The sequence below is a fragment of the Misgurnus anguillicaudatus genome, chromosome 7 (assembly GCF_027580225.2).
Source record: "Misgurnus anguillicaudatus chromosome 7, ASM2758022v2, whole genome shotgun sequence".
Lineage (NCBI taxonomy): Eukaryota > Metazoa > Chordata > Actinopteri > Cypriniformes > Cobitidae > Misgurnus > Misgurnus anguillicaudatus.
The window spans coordinates 5,366,749-5,390,835 of NC_073343.2; the positions used below are offsets into that span (position 1 = coordinate 5,366,749).

At 36.3% G+C, this 24,087-nt stretch overlaps 1 long non-coding RNA gene across 1 annotated transcript in view; it reads left to right on the top strand.

Moving 5' to 3' along the window:
• Positions 1-21,470, top strand: part of LOC129417294 (uncharacterized) — a 66,846-nt gene extending 45,376 nt beyond the window's left edge. The window contains exon 3 of the long non-coding RNA XR_008635717.2: positions 21,034-21,470. This is a non-coding gene — a long non-coding RNA (uncharacterized lncRNA). The remainder of the gene's footprint in view (positions 1-21,033) is intronic.
• Positions 21,471-24,087: the final 2,617 nt, after the last annotated feature.

Consider the following 24,087-nt stretch of genomic DNA (forward strand, 5'->3'; position numbering starts at 1 on the left):
GAATGAATACCGCCCTGGTTAATGCAATTTACCATTTGTAGAATTAACCTAAATTATTTAATTGGAAAAGAGCTTGTAGATCAGGATGGATAAGAAAGATAACCAATCAGTCAATAGATGCTGATGGGATAATTGTTATCTGTCTAAACATGTTTGCTTGTAGTTTTGTATTTGTGGACCCTCAATTGGTGCTAAATAGCACTTAAAGCTTGTAATCATAAAGGAACTTTGTTTCAGTGCTATATGGCCCCTATATAGTACCTATAAAGAACCATAAGGGGGTGATATAGCACCCCTATAGCACCACTTATGGTTCTACAGAGCACAATATGGTTCTACATAGGTGCTATATGACATTTAAAATGGTTCCCTATGTGTAACAAGCCAGTGAAACACGTTTAGGGCTATTTAGCACTGTTTATTTATTTAAGAATGTATGTCTAAACTATGTTTAAATCAATCCCTGAATCCCACTTTGCATTAATAGTATTAAAAATTAGCACTAGTATATCCCAAATTATGCTAAAATGAAATATCCAACCTCCTTAAAGTCTACTTTTTTGGTGAAAATGTGAAGTGCAGATCCATAAACACTCACAGCTGAAATTACCCACAATTCAATGCGAGAGGGGTGAGTTTAACGTTGGTATATTGAATTAATACATTTTTTTGACAAGACATAGTAAACAGTTCACTAAAGATGCAAAAATAAACATTAATAATAAAGAAAGTCAGAATGTAAAAATGAAGAAACTGAACGAAAAATCTCACGGAAAGTCGTGGTATAGTCACGAAAATTTGTATTCATTTATTCGTGTGCATGGCAAGAAATTCTGCTTTTTTTCGTGCCTTGAGCACGAATGTCTTTTTTGTGTCACTCGGACAAATTCCTATAAATAGTTTCTTGTGACCGTTGCACAACTTTCTCTTTTTGTTTCATTTTATGTATTGTTTTCTCATTGTTTTTCCCTATTTTCTTACCATTGTTGCCTGGGGTTAGAATCACTTTCTGTTAAATTGTAGACATCCTTACCCAAACCCCAACTCTAACCCCAACTCCAGGCAAGAATAGTTTTAAAAGCGGAATAAAAACATAAAAAAGTACATTCTAACCCAAACCCCAAAACTAACCCCAAGCGACAATGATTTAAAAATAGAAACAAATTAAGAAAACAATACATAAAATAACACGAAAAAGAAAGTCATGCCGCGGACATGAAAAACTATTTATAGAAATTCGTGCTGAGTGACACAAAAAAAGTTTGTGCTTAAGGCGCAAAAAAATCAGAATTTTGTGTCATGGACAGGAGTGAATTGATCAGATGTTTCGTGACTATGACACGACTTGTCGTGAGATCATGTTGTTTGGGTTGTATTCAGGTACAAGTACTTCCAAGGTACACAAGTTTGAATGAGATCCACAGTTGTTTCGCACACTGTCATTCATCCAATTCATCTTCTGTGCACTAAGAGGACTTTGATGAAAAATCGATTTGGTGTATAGTGGATTTTGCCAACAAAGCGGCACTTTTTTTTAATGGCCTGTGTGCAGAAAAAAGCAAATTTCAAGCATTAGTATTTGATGAACATAATAATACACGCCGAGAGCATTCGGTTAATATCGTTATCTCATTTTTGGTGGAGGTGGCGTTTAGCGGAATCATAAACTAATCATGAGAATCAATAATAACCATCCGGATGTACATTACCTCTGACATACCAACTGACCAGTCAGAATGAAGTGTTTCAAAGGGCCATGTAATAAATACATGCTGACCTGAAAAGACACAGGTGATGTAATCCCAATGCTTAAAACTTTTCCACCAACTTACAAGACAGCACAAGAAACATTTAGCAAACTTAAAAAAGTCAAGATTCTTTCTCCAGACATGAGCTAGCATGCTTCATTAGTACTGAAAGTGAATATCTGACTGTATGCTGCAGTTTATAAGGACATTTTACTATTATGCTGAGTTTGCTTAATATTAATATCTGTGGTAAAAGATGTATACAAAATATTTATACAAGATATATATACGAGATTAAAAACAATTGATGTTTTGCATAATGTGTGTAAGGTCAGGAAAGTTTTTTGCTAATGTAGATGAATAACACCAAGACTTTTTATTCCTATATCATCTAAGTGTAGAGATGGCCTTACTATAAATGTCAAGCGTTAAAAGCATGTTTGTCGTTTCTGCTTCCTAGTTCCTCATTACTGCCATGTTTTGAAAATACAGGATTTGGTTATCATCACCGTCTTAGCCGTACGTAGTTAGTGAGAGGTCAGAGGTCACTCTGGTCCCGTCTATGGAGGGTTAGAGTGAACCTGTTTAAAGTGCATTCAGCTATAAGATGACAGACATATGTCCTTTCCTATGACTTTAGTTTTAAGATATTGGGGGTGTTGCAGTATTATATAGCATGTTTGTATTCCTCCTTACTTAAACATTTACTAATTGTTAAGTTTACATGAAAAGTCTCTATAGTATTACACAACAGGGGGATGTGTGTACTAAATACCTTGTTCTGAAAAACACAAAATTGCCTCAGGATGCCACATCAAACAGAAGCTAACACACTATGCCTTATCAGATTCCTGGCAATAGAAAGGTATTTATATGTTATCACGTATGGCTATACCTAACAATTTTCCTTAAAAATACAGTGACAAATGTTGTAAAAACAGTTACAGTTTTACAGTTATTACTAGTTGTTATTAAAGTAGTTATTAGTTCAAAAGAGATTTGATGTGGTCTTTATTATTTTAAAGGTGTATTTTCTTTAAATTTAAAGATGTTAACTGGGAGTGCTACGGGTAGGGTATAGAAAATAAAAAGTACAACTTTATGAGCGATCCTCATTATATTAGTAGACTCTAAAGACTGGGCAAAAAAGAAACATAAGCATTTTTAATGGCATCCCTAAACAATTCTGTCTCTTTCAGGTAGTATGTGCAAGCACTTCATGTAATAACAGTACCACACACAGACAGTGACTGAACACAACACCACATCCTCTCTGTCATTATAAGAGGCTGTATGTTAGTTTGTTAGCATCAGTGTGCATCAATATGTCGAGAATGTGAACGTGTTGAATAGCACACTGGGCACTGCATTCAGCACAGGCTAAAGGAAGCAATGAAATGTGCTATAGGTCAGATGTCATACTGAGAGACAAAGTAAAACGTGCCGTATAGAAAGTAAGAGAGAAAGAAGAAAAATGAGAGGTGGGGGAAAGAGTGAAAAAAGAAAAGGAGAAAGAATGTCCACTCAAAATCTCTGACATTCTGTTCTGCATGGTTGAGTTCATATACTCGGGATGTGTGCGGGGTGTCGAGAAGCTTGTTACCGTAGATACTGGGGTGGTAACCGTGGTAATTGAAGGTTACCTTGGTGGTCTTTTTCTCCTTTTTCAGCAGGGGGGCAAAAAGCAAATATAACTAATAAGGGCTTAAATGGACAAAGAGCAACTTTTGGATTAATGGGATAAAACTTTGTTTGTAAATCTTTGACTATTAAAACCATTTATTGAATGAATTACCTGGTGAAGGTAATTTTTTAACTATTTTATTACAATAAAGTGCACTGTAAAAAATCTGTTGTTGCAGAAAACCTCCATAAAAATAAAGGAAACATTAATACAACTTTGCACGGGTAAAAAATACAGTGGTATTTTGTTTTTCATTACAGCAAAGTTTTTTTATATTTCACAATTCTTAACTGTATTTTTCATGACAAAGTTTTGTAAACTTTACAGTTCTTAAAGGAAAACTCCACAGTTTTTCATTATTTTACTATGTTCTTACCTCAACTTAGAAGAATTAATACATACCTATCTTTTTTCAATGCGATCACTTAATCTTTGCACAGCGCATTGTGAATGTGTTAGCATTTAGCCTAGCCCCATTCATTCCTTAGGGATCCAAACAGGGATGAATTTAGAATCCACCAAACAATTCCATGTTTTCTCTATTTTAGGTATTAATTTGTCTAAGTTGAGGTAAGAACATAGTAAAATGCTGAAAAACTGTGGTGTTTTTCTTTAAATGTGAATTTACTCATATGTGGTGGTTAACTGGACTGCCAGATGCTGAAGTTTATCACAAGTGAATTTGAAGTGGATAAAAAAGTTAATCAAAGTTGTCCTAAGACAAAAACAGATATTGTTAAAAATTTTAAGACAACTTTTCTGAAAGGTTTTGATCCACTTCAAATGTTTACTATATGGTAATTCAGCATGATCTCACGAGAGTTCATACATATTTTACGAGTTGTCTAATTTGTATGAATTCATACGAAGTTTATCGTGCAAAATCCTACGACTCTCATGAAAAAATCAACGAAACCAAACCACTAACCCCGCACCTAATGTCACAGGGGTCAGGGCAAATCATACAAAAACTTGTGGTCGTATGAATTAATACGAATTAGGCAATTCATAAAATATGTACGAATTCTCACAAGATGGCGTTGGGTAATTCAAAAACTGTACATTTTACTTTATTTTACCCTAAAATTATGTTTTGTTAAATTTATCACAGTTTCAGAGTTAACCAATTAATGAGTTTTTACTGCAGCAACATATGTTATGTTATATGTTATGTGTTGTGTTGTGTGTCTTGGTTGTTATGTAAGGGATAATGTATATGCAGCAGGTTGTTATTACAGAATAAGCTTCGACAGTGTGATCATCTTGTATCAGACTGAAGGGTCATTTTTGCAATAACAACCGGCTGCCTATGCCTATACATTATCTATCTTATTACATAGCCATTTACCTCATTGATTTGAAATATTTGGTCATTTTTAGCGGATGCAGACCTTCTGTTAAGAAAACCCGTTTACTTTTGGTTTTAAGATAAGACAAGACATTCAAATGTCATTAGCACACTAAAATATAAGGTCATATATGTTATTAAAAGACATATTTATATTTAATTTTTGTGTAATATTAAACTGCACCTTAATGATTTGCAATATCAGGGTTACCATGTGTTATACATTTTAAGCGGTTGGAATAAAAAACCTGCAAAAGACCTGACTCAGATTCAAGCAGTCCAATAAGCCGCGTTGTTATGTTACGTTACGTGATGTTACATTACATTAGGGCTGTCCTCGACTAAGGATTTACATATTCGAATCAGAATTGTCGAATCTTTTCATAGTCGACCGATAGTCGAATCATCTATGTGTGTGTGCATGGGTTGGGAGGGGCTCAGACCAGGTACAAATTGATAACTTTTATTTCCTTTACAAGCAGCACACATAAACAACTTTCTGATAAAGTGACCAAAACTGTCTTTCAAGTGATGAACGAAGACAAACTGACGATGCATGCATTTATATATTTTTTAAGGTAAAATGTAAGGCAACATTTGTTTAATTAGTCCTCAAAACATTTTAAAGCCACGGTCTACAGAACATCACACACAAAAACATTTTGATAACTAAACCTAAAAAAATAACAAAGGTGATCCTGCCTTGGAAACCTCAGCTAATTCAGTGTTTTTATTTAATTTGGAGATTAAGCGCGTCAAAGCAGTCATGACCAAAAAAAACGACAAATGAGAAATGACAAATAATTTTGATTGTTACTGCAAATTATAAAAACTAACCTTTATATACAATTAATAAAAACACTGAAATTAATGATTTTATAGACACTACGCGTAATTATTTAGCACAGAAATTCCTGCTTGCATGCTTTCACTTTGATCATCTCCATTCACTTTAGATACAGAAACAACTGATGATATTATTTATTTCAGGAATCTCTTTTCTATCATTTGAAAGTGAACACCGACCATAATATTAAATCACAACACTCTAAAAACAAACGGTGCTATATAGCACCAAAAGTGGTTCTTCGCTCGCAACCACAGAAGAACCGTCCCCAGCGCCATACAGCACCGGTGAAGCACCTGTGTAGAACCATATAGTGCTATGTAGAACCAAATGTGGTGCTATAGTGGTGCTATATGGCCCCTATATGGTTCTACACAGGTGCTTCACCGGTGCTTCACCGGTGCCATATGGCACCAAAAACGGTTCCTCCATGGCCACGATTCAAATCAACAGCCTTGGTGCTTTATAGCACCGTTTGTTTTTTTAGAGTGAAGAAAGACAGTTGTGTCAGGCATAAATATAGGTTCGGTGCAGATATTTTCCGTTTCATCACCGAAATTTTAAGAAACGGCTTACCTGTTTTATAGTTTAACTTTTGACAAGATAACCACTATGCTTTAAATACATTTAAAAAAATATATACCCGTCGAAAACATCAGTTTTTTAATGTTTAGTTTGATGAACTTATAAATATGAGATGAAGAGCACCTAGCACGTTCGGCTAAATTGCATGCGCAAGCATGGCCAGCACGCAATAGTGCAAAATCTTTACAATGAAAAGCAATCCAAAATGTACAGACTTAAATTAGATCAGAATTTACGTTTATAATAAATACATTTTAGAAGTAAAGTGCATAACAAATGTGCAAAATGCCTCAAGTGCACGAAAACAAAACAGATAATAGATAACCCAGAGTGATTTATAAATAAAATAAAATAAAGAAATTATTAAAAGAATGAAAGTATTGCCAGAATTGCCAGCTTTTTCTTTTAAATGTAGAACCAAAAAGGCAATACTTCACATATTATTTGCAGAATTATAATAATATGCTGTATATTAATATATTGGGAGAAAGCTGTTATATGTGAAATCAGATTTGTCCACAGTGCACCCATATACGGCCAAAATTAAAGGATCCTCATTTCATAACACATCTGCGACGATTCGACTGTGAGATTGGTAGTCGAATCAGGCTTCTCCTATCGATGCATCGAATCTTCGACTATTCGGGGTCACCCCTACATTACAATACCCTACGTTATGTTACGCTATGCGCATTATATTGTGAAGTAGGAATTCTATATTATAAACACTTGTGAAACCATCAGTTGTCTTTCTGTCATAAAGAGATATACTGTATAGCCTTGAACTTGTCTTTTTTTTCATTACACAGCTCAAGATTCTATTTCAAGTTAAAACAATAGCTGTCTGTAGTCTTGATCTAAATTGAATCTGCCCTGAGCCTCCTTTGACCTTTCTCCAGACTCACTAAGCGTTCAGCAAGAGTTCAACAGCTCATACGCACGTCTCTCAACTTGTCAACTCTACAGAGAGACCGAGGAATTATTTACATAGGGAAAAAGCCCATATGAGAAAGAGAGTGCGAGATTGAGGTTTAAAAGGAAAGAAGAAGGGAAACAGGAGATGAAAAACAGGAGTGAATGACAGAAAACGGAGAGGAGCGAAAGTCAACCGAGAAGCCAAATAAGAGTCACATTGGCATGTGGTAAATCTGACTTATGTGCAGTCAGATTTTACACAATATCGCAGTGTACAAGTGCAAAATCTGTTTTCTTACCTGCAGATTATGATTCTATCAAAGTAAATTTTGTTTTTCTTGTAGTGGTCAAGTCACAATTTTTAAGTCGCTGTTTCGAATTTGTTGGTTTGTGGTGCTGGGGTGAACTTAAAGGGATACTTCACCAATTTAGCATTCAGCTTTGTATCTGTAGAAACCCGGCAGTATTACTGAATGACCATGTTTCCCTCCATCATTTTCCCCTGAGAGGAGAGATATCTGCATTTTGGTTCTGCAAAAAAGTCCTCCGATGATGCAAAAATCGTCATATTACATCATCGGAGGACTTTTTTGCAGAACCAAAATGCAGATATCTCTCCTCTCAGGGGGAAATGAGGGAGGGAAACATGGTCATTCAGTAATACTGCCGGGTTTCTACAGATACAAAGCTGAATGCTAAATCGGTGAAGTATCCCTTTAACTTTCTCTATATGCCTTTTACACTCGCATTCATGTTATTATTGTAAATTCTTCTAGAAATTGTTTTTACATATTTTATACACTCACCTAAAGGATTATTAGGAACACATGTTTAATTTCTCATTAATGCAATTATCTAATCAACCAATCACATGGCAGTTGCTTCAATGCATTTAGGGGTGTGGTCCTGGTCAAGACAATCTCCTGAACTCCAAAACTAAATGTCAGAATGGGAAAGAAAGGTGATTTAAGCAATTTTGAGCATGGCATAGTTGTTGGTGCCAGACAGGCCGGTCAGAGTATTTCACAATCTGCTCAGTTACTGGGATTTCCACGCACAACCATTTCTAGGGTTTACAAAGAATGGTGTGAAAAGGGAAAAACATCCAATATACGGCAGTCCTGTGGGCGAAAATGCCTTGTTGATGCTAGAGGTCAGAGGAGAATGGGCCGACTGATTCAAGCTGATAGAAAAGCAACTTTGACTGAAATAACCACTCGTTACAACCGAGGTATGCAGCAAAGCATTTGTGAAGCCACAACACACACAACCTTGAATCTTGATGGACTACAACAGCAGAAGACACCACCGATGATATTATGTCATCAGATTTTTATTGGGTTTTATTGGGCTACTTAGATGTATTTTTTTTTTAGTTATGAAGGCTTAAAACAAAACAAACCAAATGCATTTAGATTTATATTAATTGGAATACACAATAAAAAAAGTTTTTTTTTTATTAAAAAACTGAGTTATCTCATTTTGGAACCGAACTTTTCATATATTATGATATATTTCCCTATTTTTTCTTCTTTCTTGTAAAGCTGCTTTGAAGCAATCAAACATTATAAAAAAGCATTTTATAACTATATCTGATTTGACTAGACTTAATATTTCTGAGCATAGAGAAAGTGTAGTATGATCTGCACAATCAAAACTAAAGTCATACAATGCCCCAGCCAGTAAAAATCAAACTTCAATAGGGCACGTTTTCTGATTCTTTTGAAGGTTTCTTTGTGATCCTCAGATGCTTGGTGCCCATTTTTTGTGTAGTCGAGTGTGTGATACCCATATTTTATCAGATTTGTTCAATCTCTTCAGATTTGAGAAGTAAGGTAATCCAGCCATAAAAAATGTGAGTAGGACCAAAATCCACCCACAGTTTTTAGGCTTTTTATGGGCAAAAACATTCATTTAGCGAAATGATGTGGTTAATTGAAAGAGATTCATGGCCTAGTGTTGAGGGAGAGAGTGACAGGGAGTGAGTAAACTAAAAGAGGTGATGATGGAGAACATAGTGAATGACGAGTGAGATCAGAGGGGATTTTTCCCTCTGTGTTTGAGAGCACAAGACACTTGGGTGAAACAGACACGCACTGCTTGAAGGGCCGTTGATTAAAACTGTCTGTCTTTCTGTCTCCCAGTTTTTATCCTTAGGTCTAATTAAAACACTTTTTTGGGATTCATCCAGTTTTCTAGATGGAATGAGGGAAAGTTGCAGTAATACTCAAACTGACACTCTCCACTAATGTTGAAAATTATTAACTTTCTCTCAAATTCATTGTTCCAAAGTCAAGCTGTATTGGCTTGATTTGGACCCTGAGCATGGGATCCCAACACAGAATTTCTATCAATGGCTTTTTGTGTCTGTGCAACGACTTACTTTATCGTGTAATTTTATATATTTTTCTCATCGTTTTTTTTTCTTTTTTCTAAATCATTGTCGGTTGGGGTTAGATTCGGGGTTTGCGTTAAGATGTAATTTTATGCATTGGTTTCTACATGTTTTTCGTCCGCATTTAAAACTATTCTCTAGTTTTAAATGCTATAAACTATAACTTGGACTAATGATGTCTATTGATGTTGGTGTTAAACTCTAATAAACTGTCAGTAAGTCACGTTAGCAAGCGGCTAACGCATGTTGCACTACTGTTTAGTGTTTAGCTGTTAGCTTACATACTTACTTAAATTAGTGGAAAAATGAGTGTTTGTCGTTTTTATAGCTTGGATTAATGATGAATGATGTGTTTGATGTCGCTTATGTCTTGTCAGCAAGTCATGTAAGCACTAGGTCAACGAATGTTGCACTGTGTGGAGACTGTGTCAGTTACCAATCAAAGCAGAGTAGGCTACCGAAAGGTGGGGTTTAGGCAGACTGAGTTGTTAAATGGCTTCACACTAAATTGTTTAGGGATCTCTGAGAAATGGGGTAATATTAAATTTATATTTTGAGAAAATATTTGACCTCCCTACTGAAAAATCCAACTAGGACCAGCATAAGCTGGTAGCTGGTTTTAGCTGGTTTAAGGTTGTTTATGCTGGTCCTCCCAGCCTGACAAAGCTGGTCATGCTGGTGGGCTAGCTGGTTTTCCAGCCTGACCAGCTAAGTCCAGCTAGACCAGCTTAAAAAGTGACCAAAACACAGCTAGACCAGCTTGCTACACCAGCAAAACCAGCTTCCTACACCAGCAAAACCAGCTAAAACCAAGCTGGAGACCAGCTAAAACCAGCTCTGCAGCTTATGCTGGTCTTAGCTGGATTTTTCAGTAGGGCTGGCATGCATTTAAACCTGTTATTGACTCCTTAACAATATTAGGATTCTTCCTTGTTTTTACAAATTTAGGGACAATGCAAATATTGCCTGTGGTTATCAACAGCATGCCATGCACTTAACATGTATTGAACCAGAACATTTCATAACACTAATAACGTTTCGTTATGGTAGTGCCAAAAAATTCTTCACATAAGGAGAAAAAACACACAAAATGTTTTCTTTTCTCGTTCCACTTCCTCCAATCTTTCTATGAATACTTGCGCTCGGTGTGTTTTTGTTGCTCCGGGTGAATGTGCGGTCACTCTTATTAGGAGCCCGGCTGTGTGCAGGTCTTAAGAACACAGGATTACATTTGCTTAATTCTGAGGGCTTATATTTGCACAAAAGAAAAGAGAGAGAAAAAGAAAGATTGAGACGGAGAGCAAGCGAGTCTCCAACTGCTAAACTCTAGTCTAGCCTCGCTATGCTGAGCTCAAAGCCTAAATCAAAGCCAAAGATTATGTGGCCCGCTGACCCGGTAGAGTACAATAGAAAACAAGTGCAGGATCATATTTTCTCTTTGAGAATCGGATCAAATGGAATGTAGCAGCAATTTTTCTGAATACAATGTGAAGTCTTTCGTTTGCTACTTAAAATTCATGAGAATCCATTCATATTATACGAGTTGGCTAATTCATATAAATTCGTACAAAGTTAATCGTGCAAAAAAGTAACAAATATAACGAAACCCCATCCCTTACCCCATCATCACAGGGGCAAAGGCAAATCGTACAAAAATGAACAATGTTTGTCGTACGAATTAATTAGCCACTTTCGTAAAATACGTATGGGTGACTCTCACGAAATCCAGACTTATAAGGCGTCCAGCATCAGATTTTTTTTTAAAAGCCATCGAAGCCAATTTTTTTGCACATATAAGATTCAGGTCTGAATTTACTATAACCATTATTTTTAGAGGATTTAAAAATATTTCCTATAGAATTATTTACATTTTTAAAAATATCATTATCAAAAATTATCATTACCGCAACATGATATTACATTTAATATATGCATCTACAAATTCATGTTTCGGTAATGAGAATTAAAAGGTTGTCTAGGTACTTTGACAGAGAATAAATAAGAACTGGTTACCTGGTAGCCATCTTGAGTGTCACAGTCAATTATGTCCCTTTCAACATTTTTTTTTTAAATTATAGTTCATTAAGGGCTTAAACAATGCTTGAAAATTGTTGCGGAGGATGAGATCTCTACATTTACCAATGATCACCAAATATTTCTTTACTGTAAATGTTTAAAGTATAACATGCACTGAAGCTTTTTATTTTTTAGATTTTTTTATTATAAATATTTCCATGTCAAAGGACCCAAATCCAGTCAGGGACCTGTTGCGGTAATGAAATTTTCCACTTAAATGTGGAAAAACAACAAAATTGGTTTGTATGATGTCATTTGAAATCATGTGCAAAATAGTACAAGAGGAGATATTTGTAACTGCATGTTTCTTATTATGATACTCTTTGCATTTACTTTTTTTATCAAAATGTTTAATGACACCTCATAAGTCTAATTTCGCAAGCATAATCTGCCAAAAGACTTTTTGGAATATCATTAATTCCCAAAAGCAATGTCATTTGAAGCTTTACATGATTATAATGTGAATGTGTTAATCCCAACCTGACTTTTGGATTATATCATGGATATACAGTTACATTTACTGAACTTTTGATGATCTAGCAGTAGTTTAATATAATATCAGATCAAGTTTGTTAATGATTTTTCATAGAACATAAATTATTTCAGTTCATAACATATTTTCATGCCCTGTCTGTGTGCTATTCGATCGCATTTGTTTATAACTGTCTTTGACAGAACACGGAAAGTCCCAAAAAGTTTGCCTTCCAGCTGTGAACCGTACACCACTTTAATAAAAACAGAGGAACAGGAATATTTTAACCTCATTTGCCCTTTGATAACAAGACGTGGTTTTACTTTTCCCTTTGACTTTGTTTCTATAAAGGCGATAAATGTATCTGTGATTTACAGTGAATGTGATTCACTTATATAAATGTAGTTGTAAATCACTCAGCACAGTTTTATGCCTCACACCCCTAAGAGGAGAGATAAAGCAAACATTATTTGGAAAGTTCAAGTGTCTCAAAATGTGAATGCCATTTGGAGATGCTTGCATATTTACTGTACTTATGTTGTCTGAGTCTAATCCCTGACATCTCTGAAGTCCTCTTTTCTTAGGGAGTGCGTTTGGACCGATGTCTGTATGATGTCTTTTTTTAATTTCAAGAGGTATGCATATTGTGAAAATGTCATCACAGACTTAAGTAAGAATGTCACAACATGTTTTAAACCAGCATTCAAAGCTCAATTCTGCCATGAACGACCACAGACATTACAGAGATGATAGATACAGCTCTGAAATGTTATGATGTGTGTGTGTGTGTGTGTGTGTGTGTGTGTGTGTGTGTGTGCGTGCGTGCGTGCGTGCGTGTGCGTGTGTGTGTGTGTGTGTGTGTGTGTGTGTGTTTGTGTGTGTGTGTGTGTGTGTGTTTTGAAACTCCAGTTAGTAGGTAGAGCACTGAGTCATTTTCCTTATAAATATGAGACACGCCCCACCCATGTTCAAAAGTATGTAAGGAATTTACTTTATTCCTACACTATAAAAAATAATATCAAATAAACATCTATTTTTGTTACCTAACAAATTAAGGAAAAAAATTATAAGTTATGTCAATGTATCACAAGTCAAAAACTTAAAGGTCCCATGTCACAAGTCTTTTTTAAGAAGTAAAATTAATCTTTGGTGTCCCCAGAGTACATATGTGAAGTTTAAGCTCAAAATACCCCACAGATAATTTATTAAAGCATGATAAAATTGCCACTTTGTAGGTGCGAGCAAAAATGTGCCGTTTTGAGCGTGTCCTTTAAAATGCAAATGAGCTGATGAAATGCAAACACTGATCACGATGGTGGTTTGTTGAAATTTAAACTTAATTGTGCTGTCAATTATTTTTCTCTCTTTTTCTCTCTGCACTAAATGGCAGTGCTGTGGTTGGATAGTGCAGATTAAGGGTGGTATTATTATAAGATGATCCCCTTATGAGATCACAAGGGGTGCCAAATATCAAGGACCTAATTTTTCATTTGCTTGCAGAGAATGGTTTACCAAAACTAAGTTACTGGGTTGATCTTTTTCATATTTTCTAGGTTCATAAAATCACTGGGAACCCAATTATAGCACTTAAACATGGAAAAAGTCATGCTATGGGACCTTTAAAATAGTAGGTTGAATTGACTTGCATAACCAAGTTGTTTTAACTTCATGCTGCATTTTTCAAGTATTTTTCCTCTGTCCTCAGTCATTTATAAAGTGACATTATCCTTAAACCCCCTAACCTTTTTTTTTTTTTTACTAAATATTTAACTTTACAACAACTTTAAAATAAAATAAAATAGGAAATTGTGTCATCTTTATCTGTTGCTCACTGTAATCATAGCAAAAGCATATTTGCTTGCACACGGCCTGAAGTTTAACTCACTTTACACGTCTCTACTCGTAAATGGCACATTTAAACAATTTCAACCTGTGTTTACAGGTTATATGTGCTGTGGTTCATTTTACTGTGATCACGGCAGACACACACAGATACTCTGCGTGGCAAATTGCCTTGATTACAGTGTGGCACTGTGACCACTACCACACAAGGTCAGTTGTCCCACATTGGAATAGCTGCACTCCTCTGATCTGTCACAATAGATTAAGGAGACAGTAATGAAAGAAAAGGGGACAGGTCTTTTATTGAGAGATCAGAATGTGCTTTTTTTACTACCTATCCAAAACTATTCCTAATGTATTCTTGCTATCTGGACTTTTGACGTCTGTTGTCAGACGAGGTGCTGAATAATACTGGCTTTGTTGTGCAGCTTAAAAGGCAAAATATGCTAAATGACAAAAAGGCCCAAGACAAGTTGCTTCGTAAAAGGCCATGGGTAAAATACGGACAAACCCAACCACTGGGTTTAAATTAACTTAGTTAATCTGAACCAGATTTTTTCCCAATTGGTTCGTTCCTGAACAGAAACAGTATTTTAACGTTTCCGGTTCAACCTTAAAATTGACGTTCCTGAACCGGTTGGAACAGAAAAATAAAGTTCCCGAACCGGTTAATAACGTTCCATGTCAGCTGTGGGACATACAAATAAGTAGGCTGATCATTAGGACATTAAACTTAAATTATTATATCTTGTCAACAAACATTAAAAAAGGCTACATTATGTAAGCGGCATAACTGTAACTCTGACATTCCTACATTTGTTGACACACACAGACGGAGGGCGAATTCAAAATGGTTCTTCTGGAAGAAGATGCAGCATAAACAGTCGCTCCACATAAAGTGAAAATTACGTTGTTTTATTGCTTTATTCGGCAAATGTATTTTAATGGACTACAGTGAGACACTCTCTCAAGTTTATACATCAAGAGTTCTGATGTAAGCATACTCGGGGACAGATCATAAAATGTAGCATGAGTGCAGATGAGTGGGGACAATCGTACTCGGGTACGGTTCCGTCCAGTTAAGTATAACATAAGCGCACCCTTAGATGTACATACTGGTTCAGCAAAGGTATATCTGTACAAAAATGGTACATATTAGGACCTTTTTAAAAAGTACCATCCCAGTGACAACTTTGTAGCTTTTCTTCTGAGAGTGTACACTGTAAAAATGCTAGGTTGTTTCAACCTTTGGTTGGGTAAAATCAAGCATGCCACACAAGCCCTGAAAAGTGAAGCCAAAACGTCTCAATCGCCCCCCAGTGACTGGTCCTAGTATAGGTCATAACCCCGCCTCCCCCATGTTATTCAATGGGACTTGAGACCAACTAAACAATTTAATTACACTTCAATTATCTTTTTTCTGTAGCTGGTTTCTGTCATTTACTGTAATTTTTATCACGCTGATGTAAATTCAAGTGTTTGTTTTTAAAATAAGTTTGTTTTTAGTTAGTTATTTAATGCTATATAAACGGTGGTGTGACGTCATGATCAGTGTTGGGGAAAGTTATATTAAGTTACTTCCCAAAAAAGTAACTAATTGCATTGCATTACTTTTGCGTTTCATTTTTCTTACTCGGTTGAGGTTTTTTTCAGGCCTTGCAGGTGTTTTTTATGATCGCAAAAATGTCAAGCTCTGGCCTGCCATCTCCGTTTCGGACTCAAACTGTTCCCGCTCAGGTGCACAGTGCGCATAATTCTACGTTAATATGTTCAGTTTAATTCAGTACATTATTTTATTTTTAAATTGAATTAATTAAACTGAAAAGTAACTCAAATATTAATGTGTATATTTATAAAGTAATGCGTTACTTAACTCGTTACTTCAGAAAAAGTAATATTATTACGTAATGCGCGTTACTTGTTAAGGGCGATTTATAGTCGTGCGTAGATCTGCTATCCGTAGCCTGTGCGTAGCTCTGCGTAGCCTGACGCGCACCTCACAAAATTTTTAACAGCGCGTCAGATCTACGCGGACCGCAAGAGCTGTGATTGGTCCACCAGAACCCATCCCGTCAGGTAAAAAAAACTGCGTCATAGGTATTTCCGTTTGTGACGGTGAAAACAAAGATGAGCCAAGTTGAGGAGTGATTTAACTCAAACTGCATCAAAAATCACTGTTTATTTACTTTCATCATTGCTGGTCTTCTCAAATTATACACAACAAGTTGCTGTTTCTTCTTCGTTTGCGGGTTAACTTGCTTAGCTTCTTCTTCTGTGACTTCTGCTGCTGCTACTGTGGTTACACGCGTGGATACTGCCTACCAGCGGTCGCACGTGTGTTTGCACGTCGACGCGGACGACGACGCAAAAGTATAAATGAAAACCGACGCGGAACCTACGCCGTCACTGCTACGCCGTAGGACCTACGCACGACTATAACGAGCCCTTAATGCGTTACCCCCAACACTGGTCATGATTGACAGCTGTGATATGCGCATTCTGCGAGAGCGAGGCCTTGATTTTGCGTCTTTACTTCCTGCTCACTACTGCGCAGGACTGGTCCCGAAAACGCTACTGCGCAGACTCAAGACCCAAGATGTCAGCGCTGTATCGGGACACTGGCGGCTTTACTTTTCACCAATGGAAGACAGCAAACGGGCGTCGTCCATCTTTTTTACAGTCTATGGGTAAAAACTAGGCAAATTGAGTTGTTTGGTTTCAGTTAACATATGCTGGTTTCAGCATTCAGACAGCCAGCGATGTTATCGCTGTGTGTCGCCCGTCTCTTTCAATGAGGCGTTTCTAAATCTGCTTGTCATAAACAAATGAGTACCATCCACACCAGTAACTGACGAAAGAAGGATGACGTAAACTCCACTGCTTCATTCTCGTTGGTAATCGCTCCCGAAATTTGCTCAACATTTGCATAAAGTTAAACTTTTCTTAACTTTCTCGCATCGCTGGACACGCCCATATGGTCGCCAAAGGTCACTTTCGCTCGTGCCGCTGGAAGGCACCCGGTTTCCATTGAAATGAATGAGATTGCGTCGTTCTGCTACTGCTGGTCGCTGGCTGTCTGAATGGGGCGTTAACCTATGACTGAGTCAAATCTGCACTCTAAATTCTGCTGGGATATTTTTAACCCAATACTGGAGGAATTTTGGAAAGAACACATGTTGGGTTAATAAATGAACATATGCTGGGTTGTTTCAATGCAATGCTGGGTTGTTTCAACTCATGGTTGGGTTAACAGCAACCCAGCATAGGTTTATTTATAACCCAACATGTGTTCTGTCCAATATTTACCCAGCATTGGGTTAATTTTTTTTTTGAGTGTGGTAATTGTTTCAAGTTAAGGTTGCCCAGTTGTTGGATTGGTACATATATGGGTTAAAACAACCCGGCACATTTTAAAGTGCACCCTGGCAAGTTCAATTTCAAGTTCAACTCAAGAACCGGCTTGCTGCCAGATACGCTGACAACCGACTGACTGATAGCTGCACTAATTCTCTGTTACCAGGTGTAATCTTCACAACAATCCTGACTGACAGCGTTCTCTGACAATCCCTGTCTCGATGCCTAGATCACTGCCTGCTTTAAAACTTAACACAGCAGTGCTAACAAAACAACATAGCCAATGGGGCAGCGCTCATCGTAATCATTATATCATGCCGGAGGTAGACGCAGAAACAGAGCCATGATAATTCCGATTAAACCTGGAACTGTAGGGGTTAGTGTGTGTCTCTATGCGTGTTAGGGACAGGACCTTTTGATCAGCCGGGCGCTCAAAGGGCACCCTAATCGCTCCTGACAGGCCCTTTCCGACAGATTCAGCGACAAACTTCTCGATTTTGCTCTGGTTTTTGAACTCTTCTGTGCCCTGCGGGGACTTGTCAAGCAATCTGATGTCAATGACCCAATTGTCCACTGGGCCCTTTTGAGTAAACCCAATGAGGTCCATACTCCAGCTATTGTCTGCAAATGAACTCTAGAGTAGATTGCATTTTCTGGTAATTAAGCTTGTTCTTTCTACCAACTTTGTCTCTGTTCTGCTGAATGAAGCAAACTCTTGGTTGGTGGGGTCACATTAGCGCACGGTTTGCCGCGTAGTGTCACTTGCGCACTCGCACAGGTGCTGGGTTTTCCCACCGTACGATGTCGCTCATTAGGTCATCGTGATGACGGAAGCACATTTTGTTTAAATGAATTCTCATTAGTGCTGTTACAAAAGACCGGCGACTGACCTCATTGCAACCGGGGGCACCAAGCTTGTTATCTGCATATCCTTTCTTATAGGGTTTAGTTTTTGTTGCTTGTATAGGCTTTGTATAGGCAGAAATCTGGTGTAAAGGGAGCTAAAGATGTGTTTATATGCACAAACACATACAGTAAAGATATCTTGTTTCGGATTTCACTGCAATACCAACGTGACATTCTTAGAATCACTTTTGTTTACTTTTGTTCGCCCGTGTTTATGAGACAGGCCACATGGACACTAAAAATACATTCGCATGTGCTTTTTAGAGATCCAAAATTATCCTTGATGGTAGTGTTGCCTTCCAAATAAGTCACTGGGACACATTATTTTCGGCGACGCCCTAGCGATCCTCCTTAACTCTCATTCTAGACAAATATGGACGCATTTGAAAATACAGCATGCATACTTTCTTTTCCTAACCTACTCCAGGTGGACTGGCATCCTGAAGAGGTAATTGGGACTTGCGATGGGGCAAAAGGTGTCAGACCCTGAAAACGCAGCGAGGGGAACCCGATATTTGCTGGGTGTTGAAGGTCTGCACCAGGGCAGAAGGGTCTGGGGCTCCGGGTATTGAGGGCAGGATTATTGGGGACAGGCTGAGGAGAGATGAGGGCAGAGAGCAGTCTGACCCAGTGGGAGAGAAAGAAGAAAAGAAAGAGCGGGTGAGACGGGGGTTAAAAATTCAAAGAGCTACTAAGGAATGCCTTGGACTAAGGTCAAGAAAAGAGAAAGAAAGAGAAAAAGAAAGAAAGAATATTACATATATTAATAATCGGTGAGCACCTTGGCCTATAATCGGTATCGGAAAAAAAACTTTTATTCTCACTATCGCACATCAGACGATTGTTATGCCAATTGTTGGGTTATAAATAACCATATGCATTGAAAAAACTAACTTTTTGGTGTAGTAATATATATTTAGATTAACTATCATAATTTCTACATGATAATATTAACATTTATTGAGAACTAGATTTTTCTAAGTAAAATGATGATAAATACACAATTAATTCATGTAAAAAATGAACTGTGTGGGAATAGTAAGTCGTATTAGATATTTTCTTGTATTATTTAACTGTTTTATAGTCACTGCACAAAGTCCTAAAATAATTAAATACATTTTAATCAAAAACTTTAAAAGATTTAAGTTAAAAAACTCTTAGTTCATTTAACTTAAGAATATTAAATCCATTAAACTAAAAAAATCAAGTAAAATTAACTTAAATTTATTTGCACATGTTGTAAGGAACACCCACAATCCTTTGTGCCAGAATATTTTTATGTTTTAAGCTTGATCACAGAATAAGAACTGATAAGAACTTTAACTATTTAAATATTTGTTAATAAAATGTCATATAGGTTCAAGCTCTGATATTATTGATGTTGTTTTGTTGTAAATTATCATTTTGTGAAGTCAGCGTTCAGGTGATCAGTGTTTCTTTACGTGAACGCTGTTCGGAACATGTATTGTATTTAAGTTTATTCTGTCATGAATTTTGTGTTATAATGCCATTTATAACACTAAAAATAACTCCATAGAACTATGGTAAAGAAAATAACAAACAGTAAATACGATTTATTTAATATTTTTAGGACAGAAATGCTCCAATTAAAAAAAGACGAATAGACTTTACATAAATTATTAAAATACATCTAACTTCTAAAAAAAAATAATGAATGAACATTTACTTAATTATTTAACATATGTTAAAAAAGCAGTGCATTTTACTTAAAAAAAGTTTGTGCAAATTGTTATGAGGATTTTTTAAAGTAATTTTTACAAGTTGTTTTTTTCAGTGTGGTGCATTGTTGTTTTATCCAACTATGGGTTGAAACAACACAGCATTTGGGCTGAAATTAACCCAATAGTTGGGTTTGTCCACATTTGACCCAACTATGGGTTAAAATAAACAAGCAAGTGTAGGGATGCATGTTACAAAATGTGATTATTTATACTACACCAATATTCGATTATTTAGATAATGATACATATGCCGATAGATACCCATAGTTTTGCTTTTTACTTCTTGTTCTAAAGTATCATTAAAGGAACAGTATGTAAGAAATTTATATTAATTAATCATAAAATGGCCCCGATATGTCACTATACATTAAGAAATCATTTTCATTTCAAATACTTATATCACTGCACAACAGTGGTCTGGCCAGGATATTGTCATTCAAAAAGTGGAGTTGCAGCCCTCAACTGATGTTTATGTGTATGTTATCAACTGATGTCATTTTGTGTATTGGCCACCAGTTGTGTGATTGCAGTACCAGTTTTAGCCACAAGTTTTGTGATTGCAATACCAGTTTTGGCCACAATCCTACATACTGTCCCTTTAAGTCATTTTTATTTCTAAAGTACATTTAAAAGCAACAAAGTTACACAAAAGTGCTGTACATTTAAAACACAATTACAACAAGACAACAGATCTTTTAGAGTGTAGTTATGATATTAAGGGTATTTTTAGAGACCCCCTGTGCTAAAGCGTTTATTTTAAACCAATGTTATCCATTCTTTAGTGATGCCACTTTCACACGATATAGTAAAATATATACTTTGAACATCTGTTACAAAAATATCTACGACATAAGTCTCATACGTGTATACTTATAATTAAACCAAAAATTGGAATCGCATAATATGCAAATCAATAAAGTTAACCATTTATGTTTCATGTTGGGATAATTAGTTTTCTGTAAATAATACTGGAAGTCTGTGGTATGCCCGTTTGAAACAGCCAACGTGTGTGTTTGTCCTACTATATTCCTGAAGGACTTGACCTCCTGACAGATAAGCCTATTTCTCTTTCACTCTTCCCTTTTATTCTCTCATCCTCTTCCTCTTCTCGACACACAGGACGTCTCCAGACTAAGGTGCTGAAAGGTTTGAACATGTCCTGTGACAGACCGCAATGAACCAACTGCTGCTGGACCACACAAACACAGACACACATCTATCACACCTTACAAAACTATGTTATGTCTTTAAAAAGAGTTAATTAGGTGTTTGAAACAAACTGTGTTGTTTGCGGTTCAAAAACAAACACGTGGAAGCTTGTTTGTGTGATGTTTATCACTTTCTTTATGGTGTGGATATCCTAAACAAGCAGTGGATTAAGGCATATTTACAGATACAGTCTTTAAGTTATGCTTAAAGCTCAATGCTTCAAACTCTTATATTCAAATCTTGCTTTTAGTAACAGTGATTACACATTTTTCTGGTTCTGTATATCTGCTACAAAAGGCCAGGAGTAGCTATGCCCCCCAAATAAATGAAATATAAGCTTGTTCAAATGCTTTTGTCAGGTTTTACCTTATTGGAAACTGATGTAGAAGTAAGTACGACTTACTGTGGTGTTTAAATAGCTATTTAAGGAGTGACAGTCATTGGCCGTTTCTCAATCCTAAGGCTGCAGTCTCTGGAGGTCGCATTTCTAGGCTGCTGCATACGTTTTTAAGACTTTTAAGACTTATTTCAGAATATTAACAATTAAAGAGTTTACTGTTATTCATAGTTAATTTTAAAATGTTGTAATATGCGTATGATTTGCGAATATAATGCTCGGTTAACTTAAATAAAGCACGCTTGATGACGTATGCAGCCTGCACATGCGACCTCCAGACGTTGCAGCCTTCGGTTTGAGAAACGGCCAATGAAGACTAGTGGACTAGTAGGTGACTCCTTCTAGTGGTCAGTGACGGAATTGCAATATAACAGATAAGATATTACACCAGCAGGTGGACACCAGTGTAGTGTTTGAGTTTTAAGAATATTTGAAGAATAAATTCTTCTCATTTGTTTACCACTAACATTTAAAACATAACCTCTATGCTTACATAGAATAGACCTCTGTTTACTGATATTTTCTATCTATTATTATAGTTTATACCATGGGGTTGTTAAATTATTCTGATTGGTTGATAAATGTTCCACGGGTGTTGATTATTTTTCTGTAAATGCACAACTAACCTGTCAATGTCCTAAAAAACCACCAGATCATGTTTGTGGCAACCGCGGAACAAGCTAAACAATAGACTCCAGTCCTTTGAATCATGTAAGGAATGAATGAAGCCGGGCCATTGAATTATAGAAAATAATGCACACCCAAGGTGGTAATTACACAGCGGGTGTGCATTATTTTCAAATAGTAATTTAAAGGGCCGCGAGTCAATTATTCCACTTATATGGTTACCACAAACATTGCCTATTTTTAAGACATTTGACAGGTCAAAGGTGCGATTTACACCCATGGAATATTTCTCAGCCAATCAGAATACAGCATTTAACAGACCCAAGGTATAATTAAAAATAATGCACACCTGTGGTGTAACGGCGCACCCTTGAGTGTGTATTATTTTCAAATAATTCAACGGCCTGTTGTCAATTATTTCTTACGTAAATGATACTTTATATTCCACTTTTCTTATAAAATCTCACCTCAATAAAATATTTGTAGAATTGACTGAATAGATTGCAGAAACCTCAAATTATGATCAATTGCCACCATGCATGTAAGATAAACTAGTTATTACCATATTTACATAAAATCCTCCTATAGAATCTAAAGAACATTCTGTAAAAAATGTACCTTGATATTTTTAATATTGACTAAGACTGCAATTAAACATTTATTTTTCAAATGTCATAATTACATTATGATGCAGTTTCCCAAACATGATTATTTCAGGACTAGGCCTTAGTTTCATAAGGCCATTAAAGTCATTTTTACAAACATACCATACAAAAAAACATTACTGGTGTGCATCTCGAGCCAAAACATGGCACTAATATATGTTACGTCAGTGCAAGATGATTTTAAAATAAGGCATCTGACTCATGCATTTTAGTCTGGAACTAGGATAAGCGCTGTCCAGGCAACAAGCCCTTTGGGTTTGAACAAACATGCCTTACTAAAAACATTACTTGTGTGCATTTTGAGGCAAAACAAAGAGCACTAATGTATTTTAAGATATGTCAGTGCAAGTTGTTTTCAGTTTGGACAGCTCTTAGAATTATTTTAGTCTAGGACTATTCTAATCCCTGTCCGGTAAAACCACCCCTATTAGACTTTAGCCTGGATTTCACAGATATGGTCGCAAATACCAGCATTTTTAAAAGCAGAACTACAAAAGGTTTGAAACTACATTAGGACACCTTCCACCAGTTCTAAAAATGGTACACACAATATTAATTTTGAAGAACTCATATACATTTGAAAGAACCTTTATTTTTAAGAATGTACCCCCTTATCGACATGCTATCTTCATTCAGCAGAACGCATCTTTTCAAAACAAACTTTTCCCAAACAAGTACAAGAGTGAAAAACAGTCAAACACAAACCAAAAATGGATGCATGAAGGCATTCCTACTGTTTACACTTGAATAAACCGCAATGTAGACAAACATTCGACTCACAATCCTGTCATGATTCTGTAAGGTTCAGCTGGAGTGTAAATTAGTGTATTTCAATATTAAAACAAGATAGGCAGAAGACTAGCATGACACACTAAATACCAAAGAAACAAATATCAAAACAATTAAACTTGCACACAATTAACGATTGCACACAATGCATTTAAATAAAACCCTAAAACATTTAAAATTAGGAAGTTTATTTGGAGCCAGCTTTTGCAAATACTGTTAAGACCTAAAAAACAATACATAATGTATTGACATCTTAAGACTCAAAGCAAATAAAGCAAACTGTAAACAATAAAATTCAGACGTGCCTATGCGTGCATGCATACTCCGTTAATAACAGCATAACAAGCAGTTTTGGGTAGATGTTAGCTTTTCCTTTCCCCAGAAATTTTTTCGTTTCATTTCTGTGAATGCATGCTGAAAAGCCATCCTCTACGGTTACACTGACCTTGACACCTGCCCCTATGGAGGTTGAGTGAGGGTAGCAGT